We start from the raw sequence: 17,551 nt of genomic DNA on the forward strand, positions 1-17,551 counted from the left end.
TCTCTGCATTGAAATATTTCAAACTTAAAGTGCAAAGCAAAGGGACAAATAATCAGACCCTCTGCCTTACTCTGGCTTCCCCTTGGAGGGCCCCAGGGGAAAGACACACTTCTGAGTGATTTCAGTGCTCACTGGGCTTCATTTTCCTCGTGTGTAAAATGAGGGTTCTGAACCTCAATAGACCTCCTACCTGCCTAATAGCCCGTGATTTTACATTTTACCCACCTTATTTTCAATATCTCAGAAACCTTCAAAGAAAATTCTATGACTGGTTTCCTTTCTTTCATTTTCGCTGCATCTCAAATTCTGGCTGTGATGTTGAGTTGTTGCCACTAAGCTTTTAACTCCTTCCTATCTGTGGACATTCGTTTCTATCCCGTGGGCATGGGGTTCATTTCTCATGGCACATTACTCCTATTTTATTAGCTAATTACTTTTGAGAATTTTAGAAATTCATGTATGCTCATTACAAGAAGCTCTTCAGAGCAAAGCATCCACTTAAAGTAGTTTCTTAAGTTCACAGTTATCTTTGCATTTACAAGGATGAGTACTACTATGACATAATGGAAAAAATACTATTTAGACTAGAAGTATATTCTACCACAAATATCATCAATTGGTGACCCAAGAATGTCAGTATTCTTCATTCTAGTCATTTCAGATAATGGACACCCTCACCAAAGCACATTTCCTGGCAATAGAAAAAGGCAGAGTTTCTTAATAATTTAAGAAAATCTTTGTCAAGTAAAATGCCTAGGGACAGAAAGATGGGCTTATTGAGAGAACTGAAATATATAAAATAAACTAATCTTGAGTCATAAAACGTAGACATTTTAAAATATAGATAAAATGAATTAGAATCATTTTATGTTATTTAATAGAATTTTGATGAGCAAGAAGGTATTATTTTAAATTCGTGAAGCAAGCCATTTCCACCATTGCAGAATAAATATACTGTCAAGTTCTGATAAACAATAGAATTGGATAAATTCTTTTGCTCTTAGCTATGGGTTACACAAACAATAATGGCTCAGAAGGTAAGCTACTAAAGTTTACTGGACATAAAACCATCTAATAAATCACTCCTCTGGCTAAGAAAATGCTTATCATCTTTACATTCTCAGAGTCACACAAGTGCGATCTTCTTAATATTTAGAGATATACTCACTGAAGGAATTGCCTTGTTCTTTTCTCAAACAATATGATAACTTTGAAAGCAGAAGTAATATTATTTTCCTGTTCTGCTCCTCACTTGGAATAACAACTGAATAGAATGTTATTGAACTACAAATATTGTGTTGATTTGGAATGGAGAATTGATATCAAAATTATTTTTGTTTACATTCTGATTTCATATAGGATTCAGCACAGAAATTTGAGTTCTCTGGACACTATTTCTCTCCCGATGCATAGTCAGTTTATAGCAAACACAGCTGAAATCTCAGTGTTCTTCGTCAAGCACCATAAATGTAACTAGTTCTGAGAGTCTGGAAGATCTAAATGTAACCTTCCCTAATCTGCGTACTATTATATGCATTTGTAGGCAGAGAGTGAGGGAAAGAGGAAGGAAACTACAGTTGACCATTAAGCAACTTGGGTTTGAACTGTGTAGGTCCACTTATACATGGATTTTTTCAATAAACACTAAAGTACTACACAGTCTGGTTGGTTGAACCAATTGATGTGGAACCATGGATATAGAGGGCCAACTATGGGACTTGAGCATCTGTGGATTTTGGTATCTGCTTTTGGACTGTGCTTTTTTTCTCTTTGGCTGGGTGCATTTTGCAAAAGGACTCTGACACTCGCTGTTCCCTTTGCTCTCTGCCTTCCTACCATGAAGTCTCTGCTCCAGTGCCAGCCCCTAGTGGTGACCCTGAGACTATGCTGATAATAGTACCACCATGATCCTTCCCTGACCCAACAGTATTGTTTAGTAGCACTTACCAATGCATTACATCATTTCCCTTTTTTCCTTTTTTATTCTTTTATTTTTCACTTTTTTTTGCCTCTTGTCTATATCAGAAGTTAGTAAACTTTTTCTGTAAAGGGCCAGATAATAAACATTTTAAGTTTTGTGGGCCAAGAGGTAAAATCAAACTACTGGTCTCATCAAAGGCATATTGTTGCACATACACACACACACTTTACATTTTAAAATGTAAAAACCATTCTTAGCTTATAAGCCATTGAGAAATGGGTGGGAAACAAGATTTAGCCAGTGGGCCATAGATTGATGACACCTGGTTTTATCACTCAGTTAAAAAGTAAACATCGTTATAGAAGGAACTTTGAAAATTTGGTTTATCACTATGTCCCTGGAACATAGAAGACAAAAATTCAAAGCAGTCACAATAAATATGCTCAAATTTTTTAAAAAATATGCTAAAAGAAGTAAAGGAAGGTGTGATGACAATGTCTCATCAAATAGAAAATATCAATAGAGTGACAGAAATTCTAAAAGAGCCAAGTGGTAATTACAGAATTAAAAGTACAATAACTGAAATGAAAAATTCACTAAAAGGGGTCAACAGTAGTAGATTTGAATTGGCAAGAGAAAGAATTGGTAAACTTGAAGATAGATGAATAAATATTATGCAGACTGAACAACAGAGAGAAAAAGAATGGGGAAAGATGAACACAGTTTCAGAGAAGTGTAGGAAACCATTAAGTGCACCAACATGAACATAGTGGGGGTCCAGAAGGAGAGGACAGAGAGAAAGCAGAAAAAAGTATTCAAAGAAATAATTGTGAGCATTTCCCCAAAACTGATATATCCAAGAATCTAAAAGTATTATAAATACAAAGAGATCCACACCCAGATACATCATACTGAAAATGCTAAAAGCCAACCACAGGGAGAAAATCTTGAAAGCAGCAAGAGAAAAATGTCTCATCACTTGCAAGGGAACTTTAATGAGGATAACAGCTGACTTATGAGAAAACATGGTGGCCAGAAGGCAGTGGGATGGCATATTCAAAGCACTGAAAGGGAAAAAAATACCCGTCAACCAAAAAATTCATGTTAAAAAGATAAATATAACAAACTCTATGAATATATACTTGTTTTTCTTTCTTCTCTCTCTTCTTTAAAAGACATAAAATTGTGTACAATAATAATTATAACAAGGTGTTTCTTGAGGTTGTGACTATATAGATGTAATACATATACTACTATACCACACTATAATAGCAATGACTGTGTGCAATAATTATTGTTGTGTGCAACAGTAATAGCACACAAATGGAGAAGAATAAATAGAAATTGAGAATGTGATCTTAAGTTTCATGTGGAAATGCAAGTGACCCAGAACAACCAAAATAATACTGAAAACGAAAAACAAATATGAAGGACTCATTCTTGATGATTTCAAAACTCCTACAAAGCTATAGTAATCAACAAAGTATGATATTGGCATAAATACAGACCAGTGTAATAGAATGGAAAGTCCACAAATAAAGCATCACATTTGTAACCAATTATTTTTGACTAGGGTGCCAAGATAATTCAATAAAGAAGGAATAATGTTTTCAACAAATGATGCTGTGATAATTGGATACTCACATGCAAAAGAATGCAGTTGGACCCCTTCCTCACACCATCTACAAAAAGTTAACTCAAAATGGTTCAAAGACCTAAATGTAAGAACTGAAACTGTAAAACGCTTAGAAGAAAATATAGCCATAAATCTTCATGATGTAGGATTAAGCAAAGTTTCTTAGATGTGATACTAAAAGTACAATAGAAAAAAATCAGTAAATTGGACTTCACCAAAATTTAAAACTTGCACTTCAAGGGACACCATCCAGAAAATGAAAAGACAGCTCACAGAATGGGAGAAAATATTTGCAAATCCTGTACCTGAGAAGGGAGTTGTATTAAGAATATATATATAGAACTCTTACAACTCAGTGACAAAAAAATTCCAAAATACTCCAATTGAAAAGAGCTGAAGGATCTCAATATGCATTTCTCCAAAGAAGATATACAAATGGCCAATATGCACATAAAAAGATTCTCATCATTAGCAATCTGGAAAATGCAAATCAAAACCACTGAGATATCACTTTACACTCACTAAAATGACACTCACTACAATAAAAATGACAGAAAGTAACAAGTTTGGGGGAGAATTCAGATAAGTTGGAATCCCTGTACACTGGTGATTGAATTGTAAAATGATGTCACTGCTTTGGAAAACATCCTGGCAGTTCCTCAAAAAGTTAAACATAGAGTTGCCATATGAACCAGCAATTATACTCCTAGGTACATACTCAAGAGAAATGAAAACATATGTCCACACAAAAACTTGCACGTGAGTGTTTATTGGATCACTACGTATTATTCATAATAGCCGAAAAGTGGTAACAACCCAAATTTCCATATTCATCCCCTGGGAATCTCCTATCTGCTTATTTCATCTCATTGGCAGTGATTTTCCCGTCTGTAACAGGGAAGTTGACAGCACATGGTATCAGAGAAGTGAAACCTTGCTGACCTCATGTAGGAACTCCTCTTTAGGGAGATTTATGCCTTATTGTTTATTGAAAGATGTCAATAAATATTAACATCGTCAATACTCATCATCGTCGTCATCACCATCATCACCATCACCATCATCATCATCATCGTCATCATCACCATGATCACCACCATCATCATCATCATCACCATCATCACCATCATCACCACCATCATCATCATCATCATCATCATCATCATCATCATCATCATCATCATCATCATCAAACCACTTCCCTCAGGAACCACTCTTCCATTGCAAGACTCTCTGCAGTACTTGGATACTGTATAATTGTCATTTTTCTTCTTTTGTCTCTACCTAAACAACGGCAGTTTCTGCTTTCTGAGAGTGTTGTTTCTGTGACTGAGCCTCTGCTATGTCACTGGAATTGTCTGCAAGCAGTGTTTTCACTACGCCGTGGATGAGATGTAACCTTCCCCGGTCTGCGTGTGCATGGGCACACACACACTCCAACTCACCGCCCTTCACTTCTCTGTCCCTGAGCGAGCACGCTCTAATAAATGCACAGCCTCTAGAATACTGGCCACCACACAGAGAGCCCTGTAGCACACATGGCTTTTTATTTTCTGTATTTTCTCATGTTTTGATATCTGGCCTTGCTCTTCCTGGAGACTGCCCCCTCGAGATAATCCATGCAGAGAGAAGAGGACTTGTCTGCTTGGACACCTTTCATATGTAAACCAACTAATCCAGGGCCAATTCCCCAACCACCTCCTCTGTCAGGCTCTCACGCTCCAGACCATGGTCCGTCTGCCCTAATCACTCTAAGGCCAGGTACCAGACATCAAGCCACGGCCCCAGAGCGTACTGTGATTATGCAAACTAGCCAGTCTGCTTGCCCTCCCTTGCCTCCCCTTTCCCATGGAAACCACAGAAAAACTCGCCCACGTTTTCCCCCTCACTCCCTCTCCTCCAGTTGACCCCGTGGCCCTGCATGGCATGCCACGCCTCCTGTTCCAAGGGATCTGTAAGTATAGAAACTTCTTCCATCACCATCATTCCTGTGTATCCATGTCTTACCATCCCTGATTAAGACAAATCACAGGTACATTACAAATCAGGCCTCAAGCAAGAAAGAATGAAGTTACACAGAGCACCTCAAGATCAGGGATAGTAGTAATGCTGGAAAAAAATGTTTTGCAGCACTAACTATGTGAGTGAAAAAATAGATGTGAGGAGCACAAGCGCACCTCCAGAAACGCAAATCCTGAAGATTTTCCTCTGTTGTGAGGCCACTGAGTGCAAGCATGTCCTGGCCTTCCTCCCCACCCTCTCGCACCTTGTACACATTCCAGTATGGCTGCTGTTGTTCTAAATGAAATGATGCTTAGAAACTGTGCAGAAGTTCTTTCTCAAAAACATGCAGTGCTTTAGAGCCTTATGGAATAAGGAGCAATGAAAAAGAAAATAGGGCAGAAGGAAGAGATGTTTTCCCACATTTTTTTAATTATTAATTAATTAATTTATTTATTTATGGCTGTGTTGGGTCTTCGTTTCTGTGCGAGGGCTTCCTCTAGTTGCGGCGAGCAGGGGCCACTCTTCATCGCGGTGCGCGAGCCTCTCACTATCGCGGCCTCTCTTGTTGCGGAGCACAGGCTCCAGACGCGCAGGCTCAGCAGTTGTGGCTCACGGGCCCAGTTGCTCCGCGGCATGTGGGATCTTCCCAGACCAGGGCTCGAACCCGTGTCCTCTGCATTAGCAGGCAGATTCTCAACCACTGCGCCACCAGGGAAGCCCCCCACATTTTAATAAAAAGGAATTGAGTGAGGCGGCTTGGTTCTGGGAACTCCTCCCTGGGAACAGAAATTATTTCTCTCTGTTCGTAGGACAGTTGCCCAGGGAGTACTGTTGGCATATAAAGATGCTGATGGGACAAATTGCTGATGAGACCTTGCTCAATGGTTAGGCGTACCATTCCTTGGAGGTTTGGCAGAGAGGAGGCCTGCAAAGGTCTGCAGACGGTGCATGGGGCTTGTCCAGCAGTTTAGCAGCTTCTTCTTCCTTCTGGGTCATGTAACTGCCGGGGTGACCAGCAGCTGTCTTGAGCCTAGGGCCCAGGGGTCCTGATTTGAAACCCAGCATCAAAGGATTCTTCCTTAAAGCCATTTGTTGGGCAAGACTATAGAGGGACCTATGTAAAACGTGCAATTGGCTTAATGATTGCCTCTTCTAGTAAATAAATTTCATATCTATTAATGACAATATCCTCCCACCTCCACCTCTTCAAATTTATTTCACCCTGCTGAGGTTTCCAGCCCTAAGCAGATTTATAAACATTTATCACAGACATAAAAAAGGATCAATAGAACTATAAAAGGTAAGAGTTTTAAATCATTCTCTGATTATAGCTATGGGCACTTCCATTACCTTTTCCATTAAGCAGTGACATGTATAAAAATATTGAGCCATTTACATTACAGGAGAGAGAGAGTAAAAAACAGAAAGGGAGAGACTGATGGGAAAGACTGATTAAAATTGCTGTTTCTCTTGCTGAAGGAAAATCCAGCTTTCAAGTTTTAACCATAAAAATTTTTTGCCCTTGATCTTTTATAGTGTGGAAATATTGTAAACATAACAACAACATAGACAAATATTTCTTTTATCTACCCCTGAAGGTAGGATACATTTTGGATATGCTATAAAAAAAAAATTGCCATTACATTTTCTGTGTAATTGTTACCAGTGCTAATGATAAGAGGAAACATTTGTATACCACTCTGCAAATTTCATCCGTCCTTTATAATTCCTTTTATCAGATGGAGCCCATTGTCCCTGTGAGGACGTCAAAGAGGTTGTGTGTCTGGGTCTCAGTGTCTGATGTGAAAGTGGCTCTTCTGACACTGCTTTTATTTTGTTAAACACGCACATATTAAATCAAGAGGGCAAGGTGTGAGTTCTTTATGAACATCTTGGAATTACTGCTTCCCTTCATTTCTAGGAAAAGATCTTCTCTCCCCCTGGGACTTGCCCTAACCATGACATGCTAACTTTCGTCGTTACATAAGTTCTGCAGTGAAGTTCGTAGAAAAAGCAATGAAATATTATCCAGAGGGAAAATATAGTGTAAAAAAAACAAAAGCGGGAAAAAGGGAATGAGATTTTGGAATGGAAAGAAAAAGTAACTTCCACAATTCTGGGTTTTTTCCATGTTACATTATGTTGGAACTGATAACGTTTCAATTTGCTTGACTCTACTGGGATTGCAGGTGTAGACAGGGGAGGGCTTGGATTTAAATGCAATGTACTAGTAGGTCTGTTAACAGTTGTTGTTGTTTTTTTTTAACACTAGGTACAATTACTAAGAAATTTGGATTTCAGAATATTTCCTTCTGTTCCTTTCCTTTTCCCAGAACAACTCCCATAACCCTCCCCTGGAGTGTGGACAGTGGATCCAGCCAGCCTGGGTTTGGGTTTGGCTCACTTGTGAAATGTCAGGCAAAACGCTCTCTTTGTTCAAACTTCCAAGATGTAATAATGAGGATGGTAATCATCCCTATCCCATGTTGCAGCATTTAGTGAGGATTAAATGAATACAAGATGTAAAGAGTTTACTCTTTTCCTGGCACACATAGCTCAAGAAATAGTAGGTAGCTTATTAGTCTTTAGATCGTCTGTAATTACCTTATTATTTAGAACACGGAAGATGCCATCAGGAATATTTACTTATTGATTCAAGCTAAAATTACCTTAGATAATCTTCTGCAATTGAGACCATTTATTTTCATGTGTTTAATGAGGGTGAAATATTATCACGTGCTTTTCCCTCTCACGAGAAACTTGAGGTTTCATGTTTTACCATCACTCGGGATGAATAAATCTTGGCTCCTGGGAGATGACGCAGTTTGTGGGACAAATTAGGAGTTCAGTTTAGAAATCCAAGGAGAAGTGTTGAGAAGGCAATTGGAGCTGTAAGTCTGGAGTCCAGGGCCGTGGGCTGGGCTGTGGATGCACACTGAGGGTAGCCAGCAGATTGATTCAAGGCTCTGAGATTGGACTCAGCCAACAAGGGACCCTGACATCCAAAGACCCAGGAGAAAAGGAGATGTCAGCAAAGGGCACTAAGAAGAGATGAATCCTGTAGCAGGTGGGGAGGTGGGCCAGGGTGGTGCTCAGAAAGCCAAGTAAATAAAGAGTTTCAGAAGGAAGGCAAACAATCAGCTGTGTCCTCAAGGAGAGCAGTTCCAGCAGGTTCTAACAGGGCAGCGGGGGAGAAAGCCTCCTGGCTGCAGGTCCAGCAGAGAGAGGAGGAGAAGCATTTAAAGAAAGGTGCAAAGTCTACTCTTTGCGGGAGTCTGGAAAACGTGATGGCCCACATATTGACATCAGTAGTCTGGATAAGTAACCTATGAAGTCCTGAAATACTAAAAAGTGAGGCCGAACCTTGAGACAAGGAAATGTTCATTTAGGAAAAAAATATATAAATGAGTATTGCTTCCTAGCCATAGTACCTTTCTGAAATATGTGGTTCGGAGATATTAGTGGCCAGAACATAAATGTTTCCATCAAGTTTTAGAATCACTTCTAGATCCGTGTTAGGTTTTAGGTGCTAAGGTATCTAGAGACACGTGTCTGGGCTTGGGATTGATACCTCCCACAGAAGGCATCTTGGCTGTTGTGTCAGTAGGATTCAGGGTGCCTGTTTCCTCTGCCTCAAGGCTGGAGCCAAGTGATCCCACGGTATCTGCAAATTGATGGCATCAGGGAGGAATTCTATTTTCTTGGGTTGTGTTTCTTTGCTGCTTTTATTGTTATTCCTGAATGTTTTCAGGACCCGTTACTGGAACTGTAAGAAAGCCCAAACTTTAATTCTCTGAAGTAACTACATAATTTTTATAACCTTGTTTATTATGGCTTAGGAATTGTGGGAAAAGCAAGCAAAGCCCCCTCCCACTTGTGTCCGATCGCCACGTGGGAGACGCCCCCGGAGCTGCACATTCTGGGTTCAGATGCTTCCTGGTTGCCCAGAAGCTGCGTCTTATAAAGGAAGGATGGAAGGCACTTAGCACAGCTCTGACCCGTACAGCGCTCTCCACAGACGTGAGCTACTGTTTTCTGAAACACTTCCTTAAATGGTTTGCATTGATTATATACTGATGCTATGCTTTCAAAATTGTCAGGATTCTTTAAAACAAGATTAACCAACGGATCCAGAGTAATCAGCACGCTGCGAGAACTAACTGGGGAATATAGATTCATTCACTGAATAATATTGAGCAGAAAGACTGTATATGGTTACCAGTATTTTTAGTATCTCATGTCAAAGTGAACCTGGAATCCTCACTGTCGAGGTAGCCCTGTGGCCAAACATCCTTTCCCACCTCACAGCGCCGGGAGGACTGGATGCCGACCTCCAGATGGCAGTGTTTTGTCACTTCAGGACAAAAGCAAGATGGCGAGACATGGGATGCAGTTCAACCGGCTCAGGGAGATGTGAGACAGGAATCCTTCGGAAGGAGGAACAACAGAGTTCACCGGGTTCAGATATAGTGGGGAGGGGGAGGAGCCCCTGGGCGTACAGTCTTCTATGATGGAGCCATCATATTCTGAACAGGTGATACTAACATACACCGCCCCATGAAGTTGCGTGGAAAGCGCTAGCGCACAGTGGGACTGGATGGGCGTGAGTGGCGGGTCGTTGAAAATCAGTGAGGCTAATTGAGTATCTGCCCCCCTCATCGTGGGTACTTTGCTGTAGATGTGTAGGTGAGGGTGAAGTCTTCCGGGAGGACAGGATGAGAGCTGCGTGCTGTGGGGCAGTCTGCCTCTGGCACAGGTAACCAGGAGGGCTGAGCAGGGTTCCGTATGTCTCAAGATGCTGCCCGTGGTTCTGCATCCCCAGGCCATCTATGCCTTCCGTCTCTGTCTGTGCTCTGCCTCCACCCCCTCACACACAGGTACACACAAGGGTGCCTTTTTGATTTTTAACCCATAAGCAAAGTGCTCAACAGAACTATTCTTTCCTCCTAAGGGTTTAACTAGTGTAGAGGGTTAATGACCTAAGTTTTTGAATCGAGGACCAACCAGTGCCCACCCCATGCCTCTGAAATGACCCCTTACATCAAAGCCTCTGGCAGGGGCCACAGTATCCCATCAGATGGACACAATCCAGACCTTTGCTTTTCTCTCTGCTGGAAATCAGATGTCGGAATTCCCAGCAAATAATTTTCCTGCAGAGTCATAAGACCCTGCAAGGGGACAGCCATGACATGGTGTGATGCAGCTGCCCAGCTATCCAGGCCGATAGAAGGAACCACATGATGGACATGAGTGTCCCTGGCCTTCAGGGCTCCGACCTACAGGTGAAGTGACAACCCTGCCTTCTTCAGACTTTTCTGAATATGGGGATTTCCGGCCAAATGCACTGAACCGGGGATTGCTTGGCAACCCGGAAGCTGGGCAGAGGGTACCACTGCCTCTCCTGGACACAAGTTCCCATTCCATATGGGCCCTCTCTCTGTTCCCAGGGTTTTCCTGTGAACTGATGGATTCCCGTAACCCCTCTTCTTGAGATTGCTTTCACTCTTGGCCTATGCTCTTCTTTGATATGTTCACTGTATTTTTTGTGGCAAGTTTCTGTTTTCCCTTCTCATTAGCGAGGAAATTTGTATTCACTGCAGCACTTCTGTTGAGAACACGAAGCTAAGGAAACAGAATCATTAGTGTTTATTAATCCTGAATCTATTAGTCAAGCTTCTCCAGAGAAACAGAACCAAAATGATGTGTGTTGACATAGAAAGAGATTTGTTTTAAGAGATTGGCTTACAGAGTTATAGAGGCTGGCAAGTCCAAAATCTGCAGGGTGGGTGGCAGCTCGAGACCAGAGAACAACCAGTGCAGCTCAAGTCCAAGGGCCATCTGTGGCAGAATTCCTTCTTGCTTTGGGAGGACAGTCTTTTGTTCTATTCAGGCCTTCAACTGATTGGATGAGGCCCACCATGCTATGAAAGGTACTCTGCTTAACTCAAAGGCCACCAATTTGAATATAAATCTGATCCCAAAACACTCTCACAGAAACACCTAGAATCACGTTTGACCACATATCTGAGCGCCGTGGCTCAGCCAACTTGACCCATAAAATTAGCCACCATACTGAGTTTTCTCAGTGCTTCCATTTAAAGCACTAAGATGTATTTCATGCAGAGAATCTTTTGGAAACCAGATATTTCAGCAGGCTCGACACTCAGATTCTGAGATGAAAGAAACACGAAATATCATCGGCTTTAACTTTGCAAGGGTTTGCTTTTCAGTGTAGGTACACTTTTTCTTATTCTGCAGCTGTTCACTCTATTCACTGCAATACCAGTTAAACAGGGTGTAAGTATTTAGCTCTTTCCAACGCAGTGTACTTTAAGATGAGGTTTGGCATGAACCAACGTGTCTCCTTTGTGCGCAGCAGTGTGTGTGTGCGTGTGTTTGTGTTCTATTCAAGAACTTCATAACACCCGGGTTACCGTACTGTGCAGGCTGTGGCGTTGCTTGCCACCAGCTTTGGAATGAAAATAAAAGCAGTCTGGTAAAATTGATACCAAAATCATTGTTGTTTCTCTGCAAACGTGCTGAAAACCTCTAGCATTTGGTGTTGAAATCCACAGCTCTGTGGTTTCTAAGAGTTACACTTGCCAGTTCGTCCTCAAATATCCATGGCTTGTAACAGGACACTTGTGGGACCGGGACATCCAGTTACTAAGGATAAATAATGCCTCTGCTATGAGCCGTCTCTACCAGAGTGGTACAACTTACAGGAAACAGTTTCATTCGCCTAATCAATTTGCACAGAAGTGGAACTTCCTAGGAGTACTTCGGAAGGTCGCCTTTATATTTAGACTTGTGGCCCAGCTACACACAACTGTTCAGGTACCCATGGAGAGCCTTCATTTACAAACTACCAGCTTTCCAAACTGATGTGTCAAATGAATTGCCTATGGCGGGAGGATAAGCCAGGCCTAAGTAAACACAGTGATTAAATACGGAACTAGGCATATAATTGCGGACACTTAACTTTCATGTCTCTTCTCTATAATTCTTTGCTTTTGTGCTCCTAAATCTAGACTTTTCAGCTGGGACTCAAGCAGCTATGGCAACACAGGAGCAGGTTACAGGGAGAATGGGGGTAGAATCAGGCCCTCTTCAGAAGGTCGACCTCAGCCGTTAGGATGCCACTACTGCCCACCGACCTGCAGCCCCCCAGACACGCAAAGCCCTCTCTCGCCTTGTGCCTGTCATCTCTTCCTCCTTCCCTCTACTCTCCCTGACCTCCCATCAGCCTGGCTGATGCCTCAGCTGAGCCCAGGGAGGCAACCCCAAGAGCGACAGCCGTCAGCAGCTCTGCAGAGCTAGCTGCTCGCGCTCTGAACCCACAGCCTTGCGCATGTATCCCCACGCTGACCTGGAACACCCGACATCAACCGTTGGCTTGTAAGCTGTGCCCCGCGGCCCATGTGCCCTGTGGGCTCTGAGGCGCCCAATACACAGCCCCCTCATTGCCCTGCCTGAGAGCAGAGTGAACTGAAGGATAAACAGAAGTCAGGCAGATGGAGACCAGGGGTCCACCTCTGTTACTGATGAAGCTGTCTTGGGGAGCTTGGCTTGGATCTGGCCTCAAGTAGCACAGGTAGGTCACTTAGCCCCAGTCCCTGGTGGAGTTAAGCAGCTGCAGGAACCCCCGCTGGGCACTTGACCCCGGGAAATGGAAGGCAGCGAGGAGCAGGTAAGAAAGCCAGTGTGCTGCCAGCAAGGAAAAGAGGGGAGGAGCTGTCCTCAATCCTTCTCCTCCTCCGAGGAGCGAGAGGCACGGCCAGGACAAGCTGCTGACTCTAGCTTGGCTCCCTTCCTTGTGGACCAGTCAGGGCTCCCCTAGGAGATGTGCGGATACACACAGAGAAATCTGCTTTAAGGAATTATCTCATGCATTGGTGGCGGCTTGAAAATCCACAATTTGTAGGGCAGACCCGCAGTCTGGAGGTTCAGGTAAGAGGTGATATTTCGGTCTTGAAGCTGATGGCTGGAAGCTCATCTACTTAAAATCAGCGGACTGTGAATGTTAATAACGTCTAAAAAAAAAGCCTTTCTAGCAACATCTAGACTTGTTTGGCCAAACAACTGGTCACCGTAGTCTTGCCAAAATGACACATAAAGCTAACCATCACGGCAGGGAAACAGGAGAGAGCGGCAGTGAGGCAAGGTGGGCTACATCCTTCCACGTGCTCTTAGAGGCAGTCTCCCCAACACCAAGCCCCATGGGTCCTCAATACGTTTGCCCTGCATGGGTGACTTTGCCCACGTGTTTACTTCTTTCCTCTACTTTGGAGCCAGTGAAGGGTGATTTGGGCAGGGAAGCATAGCTCTAAGGCAGAGGGCATTAAACTGGTTTTTATGGTGCAGACAGGGTTAAAAAATATTAACCCTGCATATTTAATATGCAAATATACATGGTTAATATTAACCATGTATATTTGTTTATTCATAAGATATATATGTTCATATTTTAAGTACATTATAAAACAGGTTAGCATTAAGGGTAGACAACAATGAAAATAATCTTTTAGTAATTTTTTATAGTTTGAAAATACACTAGACGCCTTTATTTAGTATGTTTTTAATATTGAATACTTTTAGTAAGAGCATTATGATGGAATATGCTTCACTGCTTAAGAATTATTTGGTTAACGCTTTGCCAATTATTTCTGACACTTGGTTTAATGATCAAATGATCCAACCGAGGAAAGACTTGGACACTGGGTCTTTAAATCATGATACTCATTTTCCAATCATGTCCTCACTTAGGCAGAGATTTTTTTGATGACATTCAGCTGTAAATGCTCCATTGTTTCCTGATGTCAATCAGTCCTTGCAAATCAACCAGAAGGTATTGCATTTTTATTTTTTAGCAAATGTACTGAATTTGCTCAAGATGTACTGAATCTTCATTTGGGAGATTTTTAACTGAATTTAAAAATTCTATTTGTAAGGAATATAAATGTACAATTATGAGAGTTTTCATATTGTTTTTGGCAAGAAAATCACGTAAAGAAGTAGTATTTCTAAGTTCCTGCCTTTCAAATGGTTTCTCCATAGCATGTGTTCTTATAAAAAGAGCAATTTGTCCCTCATGGTTAAAATGACGATCTTACTTTGAAAGAACAGGTTAATTGTACGTGTGTGTATGTGTGTGTGTGTCTAAAACTACTTCCGATATAGTATAATATTAGAAGTTTTGTCGTGACAGGAGAGATCAACAAATTTGGACTGCTGTAATTTTGGCCAAAAAAAAAAAAAACCCACACAAAAAAATAAGAGAAATTAACACAACATTGTAAATCAACTATATGTCAATAAAAAAAATAAATTAAAAAAAACGCATAATACCTATTTCAGTTTAAAGTCTATGCACAAGGTAACCAGGAAGGTACTGTGTGGTATGAAAGTCCATCATATTAGGAGGTTTTATACAGATTTTACTCTCTATAGGATTAACCACACAGAACGTTCTAGAGCAGGTGCGTCACCACACACTATGAGCTGACACATCGGAGAGGCGCCAGCTCCAGCACTCTGCCCGGGAAGTCCTGTCTTCCTGCTGGTGCACCCTCTGTTGTAGGTGACACCTGTGTGTCTGGCCGTCACCTAGAGAGGGTGCCACTGTCAATCAAGGTATTAAGTACTTGGATGTCTCTCACTTTTAGTTTTAAAAGATGTGCATGAGTAGAAGTTCCAGTGTTTGCTTCACACACTCCATGCATCCCTGTTCTAGAGAAAGCCTTCTTTCCACACCAACCCATAAATCACCAGAGTACCCTCATCATGGGAAGCATAGTACATCCCTCTTTTATCTATTTTGGTCAATTTTATTAATTGATCATATTAAATAAGTGTTAGTAAAGGCAACAAGACTAGAAGATGTCAAGCTCAGAACATCCCTCGGAAACTTTCCCTGGGCCTCAAGTCCATGTTTGTAACACGAGTCATGTCTCAGTGCTGCAGCCCCGTGACAAAGCACTGCAGGCTGGGCAAACCCGCCCACGTGCTCACAGCTGCATCGTAAGCTGTGACCCACCTCTGCCCTCCAGCCCTGCCACCCAAGCCCACCACAGTGCACACTTCACATCTGCACCCACCCACCGGTTTCCTTTCCAGGACACCCTGGTCCACTGGTCTGGTAGCCACACCCTTATACGTAGGTAGTACTTTTTCCTATTTCTGCTGTGACAAATCACTACAAATCATGGCTCAAAATAACACAAATGTATTCTCTTCCCCTTTTGAGGGTCAGAAGTCTAAGATGGGTTGTCAGGGCTTGTTCCTTTTGGAAGCTCTAAGGGAGAATTTGTTTCCTTGCCTTTCCTAGTGTTAAAAAACGATAAAAGAAGACAATTCAGGTGATACAAACAAACTTCATTTAATGCTTCATGAAGCAGTCTCCATTCGGAGAACTGCAAAATGGGGCAGAAGGCAGGAGGCTTTTGCAGGATAAAGAATAAGAAAGAGAAAACCTAGAAAACATCTGATTGGCTGAGGTCACATGGTCAGCCTTGTTTGGGGTGAGAAGGAACAGAGAAGTAAGTACAGTAAGTCCCCTACCTATGAACCTTCAAGTTGCTAACTTTCACAGATGCGAATGTGCATTTGCATGTCCAATCCCCTAAGTTAGTTCACGTGTCTGGCGTACATTGTCACGTGTGTGCATCCTCTCCAAATTGTTGTGCTTTTGTGTACTTCACTGTACAGTACTGTATAGAGTACAGTGGTACAGTATCTTTATTTCAAGCCCAAGATGTCCGGAAGCAAGTGTAAAAGCAGAGGATTGTGTTAGGTGGGTACCTAGACTAACTTTGTTGGACTTATGAGCAAATTGGACTTATGAACAAATTGGACTTACGAACACAGTCTCAGAACGGAACTCGTTCATATATAGGGGACACGTTTCAAAACTAGTTTCTACAGGCTGCCCCCAACCTTGGCTCACGGCCCCTCCTCCGTCTTCAAAGCCACAGGGAACCATGTGCCATCTTCTGGTCTCTCCCTCTGCTTCTGTTCTCACATCACCTTTTCTCTGTCTATGACCTTCTGTCCCCCTCTTATAAGAGTCCTTGTGACCATACTGGCTCCGACTGGATAATCAAGGATAATCTCCTCATCCCAAATCTTTATCTGAATCACATCTGCAAAGTCCCTTTTGCCTTGTAAGGTAACCCATCCGCAGCTTCTGGGATTAGGTTGTGGATGTCTTAGGGAGGCCATTATTCAGTCGCATACACGCAGCCTTGTTACTTTTATAAATAACCATCACTCAAGTGGTAGTATAAAAGTTGCTGGTCCAGCGCACACATAACCAAAAAGAAAAAAGCAAAGATTGCAGATTTTAGGGAGACAATGATGGGGTCAAAAGAATAATAGAACTCCTTAGGTTGGCATATAATCATTTTGCAATCAAGCAAATGTTCAAAATTTAGCATCAATTAGTATTCTGGAAGCAAGAGGCAAATATGTTTCTCCCCTTCCAAGGGCAGAGGCAGAAACACAGCTGAGACTCCTTCCTCCAGCTGCGGCAAGTGCAGAAACAGCTGCCGCCCTCCCCAGGGCTGAGCTGCTGCCAGAAGAAGCAGCTCGGTTTCCCCTCCCCAGGCATCCCAGTCGACAGATGCCCTCCTGCCTCTTGGTGCCCAGGGACCGGCTGGCAGCACAACACCGCTGCTATAGTGCTTTCTGTTCTATTTTTAATTTACAGTGCTGGGACCATGGTGGTTTTACTAGCATCTCACATGGTCTGGGGCACATTTTGTGTTCGATCTAGAAGAGCTTTGCCCAGAAAGCTATTCCCTTCTCTCCCAAAGCCACTCGGGTTGGAACTTCTTCTGCGGCCCCCACTTGCCTGGATGGCATCACCCATGGATGCCCTAATGGACAGTGTTTCCTGGGTGTCAGCTCTGAGTAAAGAACCTCCAGGGAGAGAAGATTTTTATTTAAGGGTTTCTTAGAAGACAACAAGAGCTCAGAAAAGTTCTGCGTAC

General features: G+C 42.3%; 1 protein-coding gene across 1 annotated transcript in view; it reads left to right on the top strand.

Annotated features, from left to right (window-relative positions):
• Window positions 1-17,551, top strand: part of ADCY2 (adenylate cyclase 2) — a 438,100-nt gene that overhangs the window by 242,485 nt on the left and 178,064 nt on the right. The gene's annotated exons all lie outside the window — the stretch shown is intronic.

This window comes from Eschrichtius robustus, chromosome 2 (genome assembly GCF_028021215.1).
Source record: "Eschrichtius robustus isolate mEscRob2 chromosome 2, mEscRob2.pri, whole genome shotgun sequence".
In the NCBI taxonomy this organism is placed as follows: Eukaryota; Metazoa; Chordata; class Mammalia; order Artiodactyla; family Eschrichtiidae; genus Eschrichtius; species Eschrichtius robustus.